Source organism: Physeter macrocephalus, chromosome 13 (genome assembly GCF_002837175.3).
Source record: "Physeter macrocephalus isolate SW-GA chromosome 13, ASM283717v5, whole genome shotgun sequence".
Classification (NCBI taxonomy): Eukaryota; Metazoa; Chordata; class Mammalia; order Artiodactyla; family Physeteridae; genus Physeter; species Physeter macrocephalus.
The window spans coordinates 44,029,886-44,039,767 of NC_041226.1; the positions used below are offsets into that span (position 1 = coordinate 44,029,886).

General features: G+C 41.8%; 2 pseudogenes; both read left to right on the forward strand.

Annotated features, from left to right (window-relative positions):
* The first annotated feature begins 3,895 nt into the window (after nt 1-3,895).
* LOC129392678 (cytochrome c oxidase subunit 2-like) lies at nt 3,896-4,597 on the forward strand (annotated as a pseudogene).
* A 3,630-nt stretch (nt 4,598-8,227) lies between these two features.
* LOC129392670 (NADH-ubiquinone oxidoreductase chain 5-like) overlaps nt 8,228-9,882 on the forward strand; it is a 3,912-nt pseudogene continuing 2,257 nt past the window's right edge.

Below are 9,882 nucleotides of genomic sequence, written 5' to 3' on the forward strand. Positions count from 1 at the left end.
TCTAGGTCAGGTCACAATGTTTCTGTAAACCTCCAACAAGACAGATGTTATTCTCTGTTCTGAAACTTTTCTTCTCTATAAGAATGGACTCTTAAAGGTCAAAGCCCTGAGAATAGGCTATCCTGTATATTTCAGGCTCTTGGCAACATTCTTTTACAAAAGGTGCAGAGCCAGCATGACTAAGCACAGGCAACAAAGATTACAGTAAAAGGAACAGATCTAATATGGAGTCAGATTTGTTCTTCCCTATTACACTGTCACTGCCTCAACAAATAAAAATGAGACCCAGTGATTTGTGAGCTTATTCTGTTATTAGCTCTCTCACATACACCATACAAGTATGTTTATAGTAACCATCTGTAGTATTTCCAGAGAAAAGAAAAATAAAAGGTACTTTTGAAAAGGATGCAAGGTCCCACTAAACTATGTTTGACTTACAGGTCTCAGCAACCTCTCAGTCTGTCAATTTGAACCTCTGGCAGAAAGACACTGCCAAGGGTGACAAGAGTCAGAAGCTTCCTTTGGGCTAGTGAACTTGCAATCTCCTGGATCTGTAAACTCCCAGAGTTAGTTGAATGTATACACTTTTTTGAGAGGTAATTATTGAGCAATTATTGGGTCTTGGTGGATAATGCACACAAGACCTATGGCTGTGAAGTTGTCTTAAGACCAGAAATCCCAATCATGCTGTCCACTCAGAGCTCTGAAGTTGCTGGGTGAGAGCAATTCAGGAATCTTCAACAGTAAAATGGTACCAACTGGAGCTGGCAAAATCCAGGCAAGCTGGAGCTTGGCAACTACATGAAAAGGTCTCAGGAGTGCCCTTGCATTTCCCAGGCATATCAGGGAAGGAAGCACTGTCTTCACTGGCCCAACAGAAACTTACCTATAGAGACCTCCTGGACCACACTTGGGCTGCTCCAGGTTAACTTCTCCTAGGGTGGGATAAAGTGCAGCTGCCATCCAACCAAAAGGAAATGACAGAGAAAGAACCATCCCTTACTGAGAGCAGGCTACTCTTTTCATTTCAAGATGGGAAAATTTCAATTATTTCTACTTCTTTAATACTTCTTCTATCTGACAGTGTTCTATTGTAAATAATCCTGTAAAAACCATCTTCTATTATAAATATCACTATAAAACACACTCTTTTCTTGGCATTTTGCCAATGTTTTCTAATTACCTTCTTTCATCTAGTCAGATCATTGGTATTTAGCACAATACTTCTGTAGAGTAGAAAACTAGCTTATGAATAAATTAACCACAATAAAAAGTGAATATATATGTTCCTCATCCCATTTTTTCCATGGAATCCCATGGAAAAGGAAATTTCTGTCAATCTTTCCACCCTTTCTGTATTGGTAAACAATTTAATATTTCTGAACTCTGCCCCCAGAAGCCACAGATGAGACCCTGATATTAAGAGAGCCAAATTTACGTCTCAGTCAGCTTAGACCTGTCATAAGCAAATGATCCTAAATTGCATGACTTCTTTCCATCCTGAACTGAGATGGTTTGTTCTCCATGTGTAAACCCAACACTTCAAAGCTACCATTAAAAAAAAAATGTGGAATCTAAAATGTGACACAAATGAACTTATCTATAAAACAGAAACAGACTCACAGACATAGATAACAGACTTGTGGTTGCCAAGGGGGATGGTGGGTGGGGGAGGGATGGATTGGCAGTTTGGGATTAGCAGATGCAGACTATTATACAGAGAATGGATAAATAAGGTCCTACTGTGTAGCACAGGGAACTATATTCAATAACTTGTGATAAACCATAATGGAAAAGTATATGAAAAAAATGTATATACATGTATAACTGAATCACTGCTGTACAGTAGAAATTAGCACAACATTGTAAATCAACTATACTTCAACAAAATAAATTTTAAAAAAATATATAGGTTTTGTGTGGAGTGTGCCAATTTACTTATTTTTCACCAATTCTTGGGTTACAGAGTCAAGTTACTTAGTAATGATTATATTCTTTAATTTATACTTTATTGCAGATCAAATGTATTGTAGCATGTTTGTGTTTTTCTGATTATTAATACACTTGATATTTTGTGCTTCTATTTGGATATTAGCAGGATTGAAGCTGCTCCTTTGAATTTGCAATTCAACGTGATTATTCACCACAAGGCTTGGTAAAAAGAGGACTTAACCTCTGTCTTTAGATTTACAGTCTAATGCCTACTCGGCCATCTTACCTATGTTCATAAACCGCTGATTATTCTCAACCAACCATAAGGACATCGGCACTCTATATCTACTATTCGGTGCCTGAGCGGGAATGGTGGGCACTGGCCTAAGCTTGCTAATCCGCACCGAGTTAGGCCAACCCGGTACATTAATTGGGGATGACCAAGTCTACAACGTGCTGGTAACAGCTCACGCCTTTGTGATAATTTTCTTCATAGTCATACCCATCATAATTGGCGGTTTCGGAAACTGATTAGTTCCTCTAATAATCGGAGCACCTGACATAGCCTTTCCTCGTATAAATAACATGAGCTTCTGACTACTCCCCCCTTCATTCCTACTACTAATAGCTTCTTCAATAGTCGAAGCCGGCGCAGGTACAGGCTGGACTGTTTACCCCCCTCTAGCCGGAAATTTAGCACATGCAGGAGCATCCGTAGACCTTACCATCTTTTCCCTACACCTAGCTGGTGTCTCCTCAATCCTCGGAGCCATCAACTTTATTACAACCATTATCAACATAAAACCCCCAGCCATAACTCAATACCAAACACCTCTCTTCGTATGATCTATCTTAGTCACGGCCGTATTGCTCCTCTTATCCCTACCAGTCTTAGCAGCTGGAATCACCATGCTATTAACTGACCGAAACCTAAATACAACTTTCTTCGACCCAGCAGGAGGAGGAGACCCTGTTTTATACCAACACCTATTCTGATTCTTCGGTCACCCTGAAGTCTATATTCTAATCCTACCTGGTTTCGGAATAATCTCCCACATCGTAACTTACTATTCCGGGAAAAAAGAACCCTTTGGGTATATGGGAATAGTCTGGGCTATAATCTCTATTGGATTCTTAGGCTTTATCGTATGAGCCCACCACATATTCACTGTAGGTATGGATGTTGACACACGAGCATACTTTACATCCGCAACTATAATCATTGCCATCCCTACAGGAGTAAAAATCTTCAGCTGACTGGCAACCCTCCATGGAGGCAACATTAAATGATCTCCCGCCCTAATATGAGCCTTAGGCTTCATTTTTCTCTTTACAGTAGGCGGCTTAACTGGTATTGTCCTAGCCAACTCTTCACTAGATATTGTCCTTCACGATACATACTACGTAGTTGCCCATTTCCACTACGTTCTTTCAATAGGAGCTGTTTTTGCCATCATAGGAGGTTTCGTTCACTGATTCCCATTATTCTCAGGGTACACGCTCGACCCCACATGGGCAAAAATCCATTTCCTCATCATATTTGTAGGCGTAAACCTAACATTCTTCCCTCAACATTTCCTAGGCCTATCAGGCATGCCTCGACGATACTCGGACTATCCAGACGCCTATACAACATGAAACACAGTCTCATCAATAGGCTCATTCATCTCACTAACAGCAGTTATACTGATAATCTTCATTATCTGAGAAGCCTTCGCATCCAAACGAGAAGTAACATCAATACATCTTACCTCTACTAACCTCGAATGACTAAATGGGTGCCCTCCACCATATCACACATTCGAAGAACCTGTATACATCAATCCAAAATGATCAAGAAAGGAAGGACTCGAACCTTCTCTAGCTGGTTTCAAGCCAACATCATAACCTTTATGTCTCTCTTCATAAACGAGATATTAGTAAAACCTTACATAACTTTGTCAAAGTTAAATTACAAGTGAAAACCCTGTATATCTCCATGGCATACCCCCTTCAACTAGGTTTCCAAGACGCAACCTCTCCCATTATAGAGGAACTCTTACACTTTCATGATCACACCCTAATAATTGTTTTCCTAATTAGCTCTCTAGTCCTCTACATTATCACCCTAATACTAACAACCAAACTAACACATATCAACACAATAGACGCCCAAGAAGTAGAGACCATTTGAACCGTTCTCCCCGCTATCATTCTAATCCTAATCGCCCTACCATCCCTACGAATCCTCTACATAATAGACGAAATCAACAGCCCCTCTCTTACTGTAAAGACAATAGGTCACCAATGATATTGAAGCTACGAATATACCGACTACGAAGACCTGTCCTTTGACTCTTACATAATCCCAACATCGGACTTAAAACCAGGAGACCTACGACTATTAGAAGTCGACAACCGAATAGTATTGCCTATAGAAATAACAATCCGAGTCTTAGTCTCCTCCGAGGATGTCCTACACTCATGAGCTGTCCCCTCCCTAGGCCTAAAAACAGACGCAATCCCCGGGCGCCTAAACCAAACAACCTTAATATCAACACGACCAGGCTTATTCTACGGACAATGTTCAGAAATCTGCGGCTCAAACCATAGTTTCATACCAATTGTCCTCGAACTAGTACCCCTAGAAAACTTTGAAAAATGATCCATCTCCATACTGTAATCTCATCAAGAAGCTAAACTAGCGTTAACCTTTTAAGTTAAAGAATGAGAGCCAAGCCTCCCCTTGATGATATGCCACAACTAGACACATCAACATGATTTCTTACCATCCTATCCGTAATACTAACTCTCTTCACACTACTCCAACTAAAAATCTCAATACACCTTTACACCCCTAACCCCGAACTAACACCCACCAAAACACAAAAACAACACGCCCCCTGAGACACTGCATGGACCAAAATCTATTTGCCTCTTTTATAACCCCAGTGATACTACTTGTTCCCAGCACCAACCCGGCTAATTAACAACCGAACAATCTCTATCCAACAGTGATTGACCAAATTTGCATCGAAACAACTAATAATTACACACAACTCCAAGGGACAAACCTGATCCCTCCTACTTGTTTCACTTATTCTATTCATCGCCTCTACCAATCTCCTCGGAATACTACCACACTCATTTACACCTACCACACAGCTCTCAATAAATATAGGAATAGCCGTTCCCCTATGAGCCGGCACTGTCATCATAGGCTTCCGAAACAAGACAAAAGCATCTCTAGCCCACTTCTTGCCCCAAGGCACACCCACCTTCCTTATCCCTATACTAGTAATTATCGAAACTATCAGCCTATTGATCCAACCAGTAGCACTAGCCGTACGGCTAACTGCCAATATCACAGCAGGCCACCTATTAATACACCTAATCGGAATAACTACTCTCGCACTAACAAGCATTAGTCTATTGAATAGCCACCCTCGCACTAATAAGCATCAGTCTATTCACAGCCTTCATCACATTCATCATTCTCACCCTCTTAACCATCCTTGAATTTGCCGTCGCCCTAATCCAAGCCTATGTTTTCACCCTCCTAGTAAGCCTGTACCTGCATGACAACACATAATGACCCACCCAACCCCCTCTTACCATATAGTAAACCCAAGCCCTTGACCCCTCACAGGAGCTTTCTCAGCACTTCTTATAACATCAGGCCACATCATATGATTCCACTTCAACTCAACTATCTTACTAACCCTAAGCCTTTTAACAAATATCCTGACAATATACCAGTGATGACGAGACATCATCCGAGAAAGCACCTTCCAAGGCCATCACACACCAACCGTCCAAAAGGGGCTCCGATATGGGATAGTCCTGTTCATCCTATCAGAGATTCTATTCTTCACAGGGTTTTTCTGAGCTTTTTACCACTCAAGTCTCGCTCCTACCCCCGAACTAGGCGGATGTTGACCACCTAATCATATGATTCCACTTCAACTCAACTATCCTACTAGCCCTAGGCCTTTTAACAAATATCCTGACAATATACCAATGATGACGAGACATTATCCGAGAAAGCACCTTCCAAGGTCATCACACACCAACTGTCCAAAAGGGGCTCCGATATGGAATAGTCCTATTCATCCTATCAGAGATTCTATTTTTCACTGGCTTTTTCTGAGCTTTTTACCACTCAAGCCTCGCTCCTACCCCCGAACTAGGCGGATGCTGACCACCAACAGGCATCTGCCCCCTAGACCCCTTCGAAGTACCTCTTCTCAATACTTCTGTTCTACTAGCCTCCGGCGTATCTATCACATGAGCCCACCACAGTCTCATGCAAGGAGACCGCAAACAAATGCTTCAAGCCCTTTTCATCACAATCGCACTTGGTCTTTACTTCACCCTACTACAAGCGTCAGAATACTACGAAGCCCCATTCACAATCTCAGACGGAGTTTATGGGTCCACTTTCTTTGTAGCCACAGGCTTTCACGGACTGCACGTTATCATTGGATCTACTTTCCTCACTGTCTGCTTTCTACGCCAAATAAAATTCCACTTCACACCAAACCATCATTTCGGCTTCGAAGCCGCAGCTTGATATTGACACTTCGTAGACGTCGTATGACTATTCCTCTACGTATCAATCTACTGATGAGGTTCATAGTCCTTTTAGTATTAACAAGTACAACTGACTTCCAATCAGTTAGTTTCGGTAAACTCCGAAAAAGAACAATAAACATCCTACTGACACTCCTAACAAACACAACACTAGCCCTGTTACTAATACTTATCGCCTTCTGACTCCCCCAGTTAAATGCATACACTGAAAAGACAAGCCCCTACGAATGTGGCTTTGACCCTATACAATCTGCCCGCCTACCCTTTTCCATAAAGTTCTTCCTAGTCGCAATTACCTTCCTTCTCTTCGACCTAGAAATCGCCCTCCTATTGCCCCTCCCCTGAGCAACCCAAACAAACAACCTAAAAACAATACTTACCACAGCCCTATTCCTAATCTCCTTATTAGCAGCTAGCCTCGCCTACGAATGAACCCAAGAAGGCTTAGAATGAGCCGAATATGGTACTTAGTTTAAAACAAAACAGGTGATTTCGACTCACTGGACTGTGATCAAACTCACAAGTACCAAATGTCCCTGATTCACATAAACGTCATAATAGCCTTCTCCATATCCCTCGTAGGTCTACTAATATACCGATCCCACCTAATATCCGCACTACTCTGCTTAGAAGGCATAGCACTATCCCTATTTATCTTTACAACCCTCACAACCCTAAATTTACACTTCACCCTAGCCAACATAGCTCCAATCCTCCTTCTAGTCTTCACAGCCTGCGAGGCAGCTATTGGACTAGCTTTACTAGTCATGATTTCCAACACATATGGCACCGACTATGTCCAAAGCCTTAACCTCCTCCAATGCTAAAATTTATTATCCCCACTATCATACTAATACCACCAACCTATCAAAAAATAATCTAATCTGAATCAACTCCATAACCCATCAAAGCCTTAACCTCCTCCAATGCTAAAGTTTATTATCCCCACTATCATACTAATACCACTAACCTGACTATCAAAAAACAATCTAATCTGAATCAACTCCACAACCCATAGCCTATTAATTAGCTTTACAAGTCTACTCCTCCTTACGCAATCCAATGATAATAACCTCAACTACTCCCTTACGTTCTTCTCTGACCCCCTCTCCACACCCCTCCTAATCTTGACCATATGACTCCTCCCCCTAATACTAATAGCAAGCCAATCACACCTCCTCAAAGAGCCCCTTGCCCGAAAAAAACTCTATATCACAATATTAATCACACTACAAGTATTCCTCATCATAACATTCACCGCCACAGAACTAATCCTATTTTATATTATATTTGAAGCTACGCTAGTCCCAACCCTCATCATTATTACCCGTTGAGGTAATCAGACAGAACGACTTAATGCAGGACTTTACTTCCTCTTCTATACACTGCTCGGATCACTCCCCTTACTAGTAGCACTAACTTACCTACAAAACACAACAGGAACCCTAAACTTCCTTCTAATACAATACTGAACCCAACCCTTATCAACCTCCTGATCCAACACTTTTATATGATTAGCCTGTATAATAGCCTTCATAGTAAAGATACCCCTTTACGGACTACACTTATGACTCCCCAAAGCACATGTAGAAGCCCCCATTGCAGGCTCCATGGTACTTGCAGCCGTACTATTAAAACTCGGTGGTTACGGCATACTACGAATCACACCCATACTTAACCCACTCACAGAACACATGGCTTACCCCTTCCTCATACTTTCACTATGAGGCATAATCATAACCAGCTCCATCTGTTTACGCCAAACAGACCTAAAATCACTTATCGCATACTCCTCAATCAGCCACATAGCACTCGTTATCACAGCCATTCTCATCCAAACCCCCTGAAGCTACATAGGAGCTACCACCCTAATAATCGCCCACGGTCTCACCTCATCCATACTATTCTGCCTAGCAAATTCAAACTACGAACGAATTCACAGCCGAACCATAATCTTAGCCCGAGGCCTACAAATCTTCCTCCCATTGATAGCAACCTGATGACTACTAGCAAGCCTAACAAACCTCGCCCTACCCCCTACAATCAACCTAATCGGAGAACTATTCGTAATAATATCCATATTCTCATGATCAAATCTCACCATCATCCTAATAGGAACAAACATCGTAATCACCACCCTATACTCCCTATATATGCTAATTACCACACAGTACGGCAAACACACATATCACATCAACAACCTCGCCCCCTCCTTCACACGAGAACACACCCTAATAACTCTACATATCATCCCCCTCCTACTTCTGTCACTAAACCCTAAAATCATTCTAGGTCCCCTCTACTGTAAATATAGTTTAAGAAAAACACTAGCTTGTGGAGCCAGTAATAGAAGACTAAAACTTCTTATTTACCGAAAAAGTACTGCAAGAACTGCTAACTCATGCTCCCATACCTAACAATATGGCTTTTTCGAACTTTTAAAGGATGGAAGTTATCCATTGGCCTTAGGAGCCAAAAAATTGGTGCAACTCCAAATAAAAGTAATAAACTTATTTACCTCCTTCACCCTACTCACATTACTAATCCTAACTATCCCAGTCATCACACCCAACACAAACCTCCACAAAAGCAACAAGTACCAAACCTATGTAAAAAACACCATCTCCTGCGCCTTCCTCACTAGCCTGGTCCCAATGACGATATATCTTCACACAAACCAAGAAGTACTTATCTCAAATTGACACTGGATCACCATTCAGACCCTCAAACTGACACTCAGCTTCAAAATAGATTACTTCTCACTCATATTCATGCCTGTAGCACTATTTATGACATGGTCCATCATAGAATTCTCAACGTGATATATGCACTCTGACCCGCGCGTCATTGAAGCCGCCACTTCATCTTATACCAACGCCTGAGCCCTACTACTAACATTAACAGCTACCTCCCTCACAGCCGTTTACAGCACCCGCATCATCTTTTACACACTACTAAACCAACCCCAATTCCCTCCCCACATTACCATTGATGAAAACAACTCCTCACTAATCAACCCCATCAAACGACTATATCTTTTCTACTCATCGGCTGATGGTTCGGACGAACAGACGCAAATACAGCCGCCCTCCAAGCAATCCTGTACAACCGCATTGGAGATGTTGGATTTCTCACATCAATAGCATGATTCCTCTCCAACATAAATACATGGGACCTACAACAAATCTTTGCACTTAACCAAAATACCCCAAACCTTCCCCTCGTAGGACTAGTATTAGCCGCAGCTGGAAAATCAGCTCAATTTGGACTACACCCCTGACTCCCCTCTGCAATAGAAGGCCCCACTCCTGTCTCAGCTCTACTTCACTCAAGCACAATAGTTGTGGCAGGAATCTTCCTACTTATCCGCTTCCACCC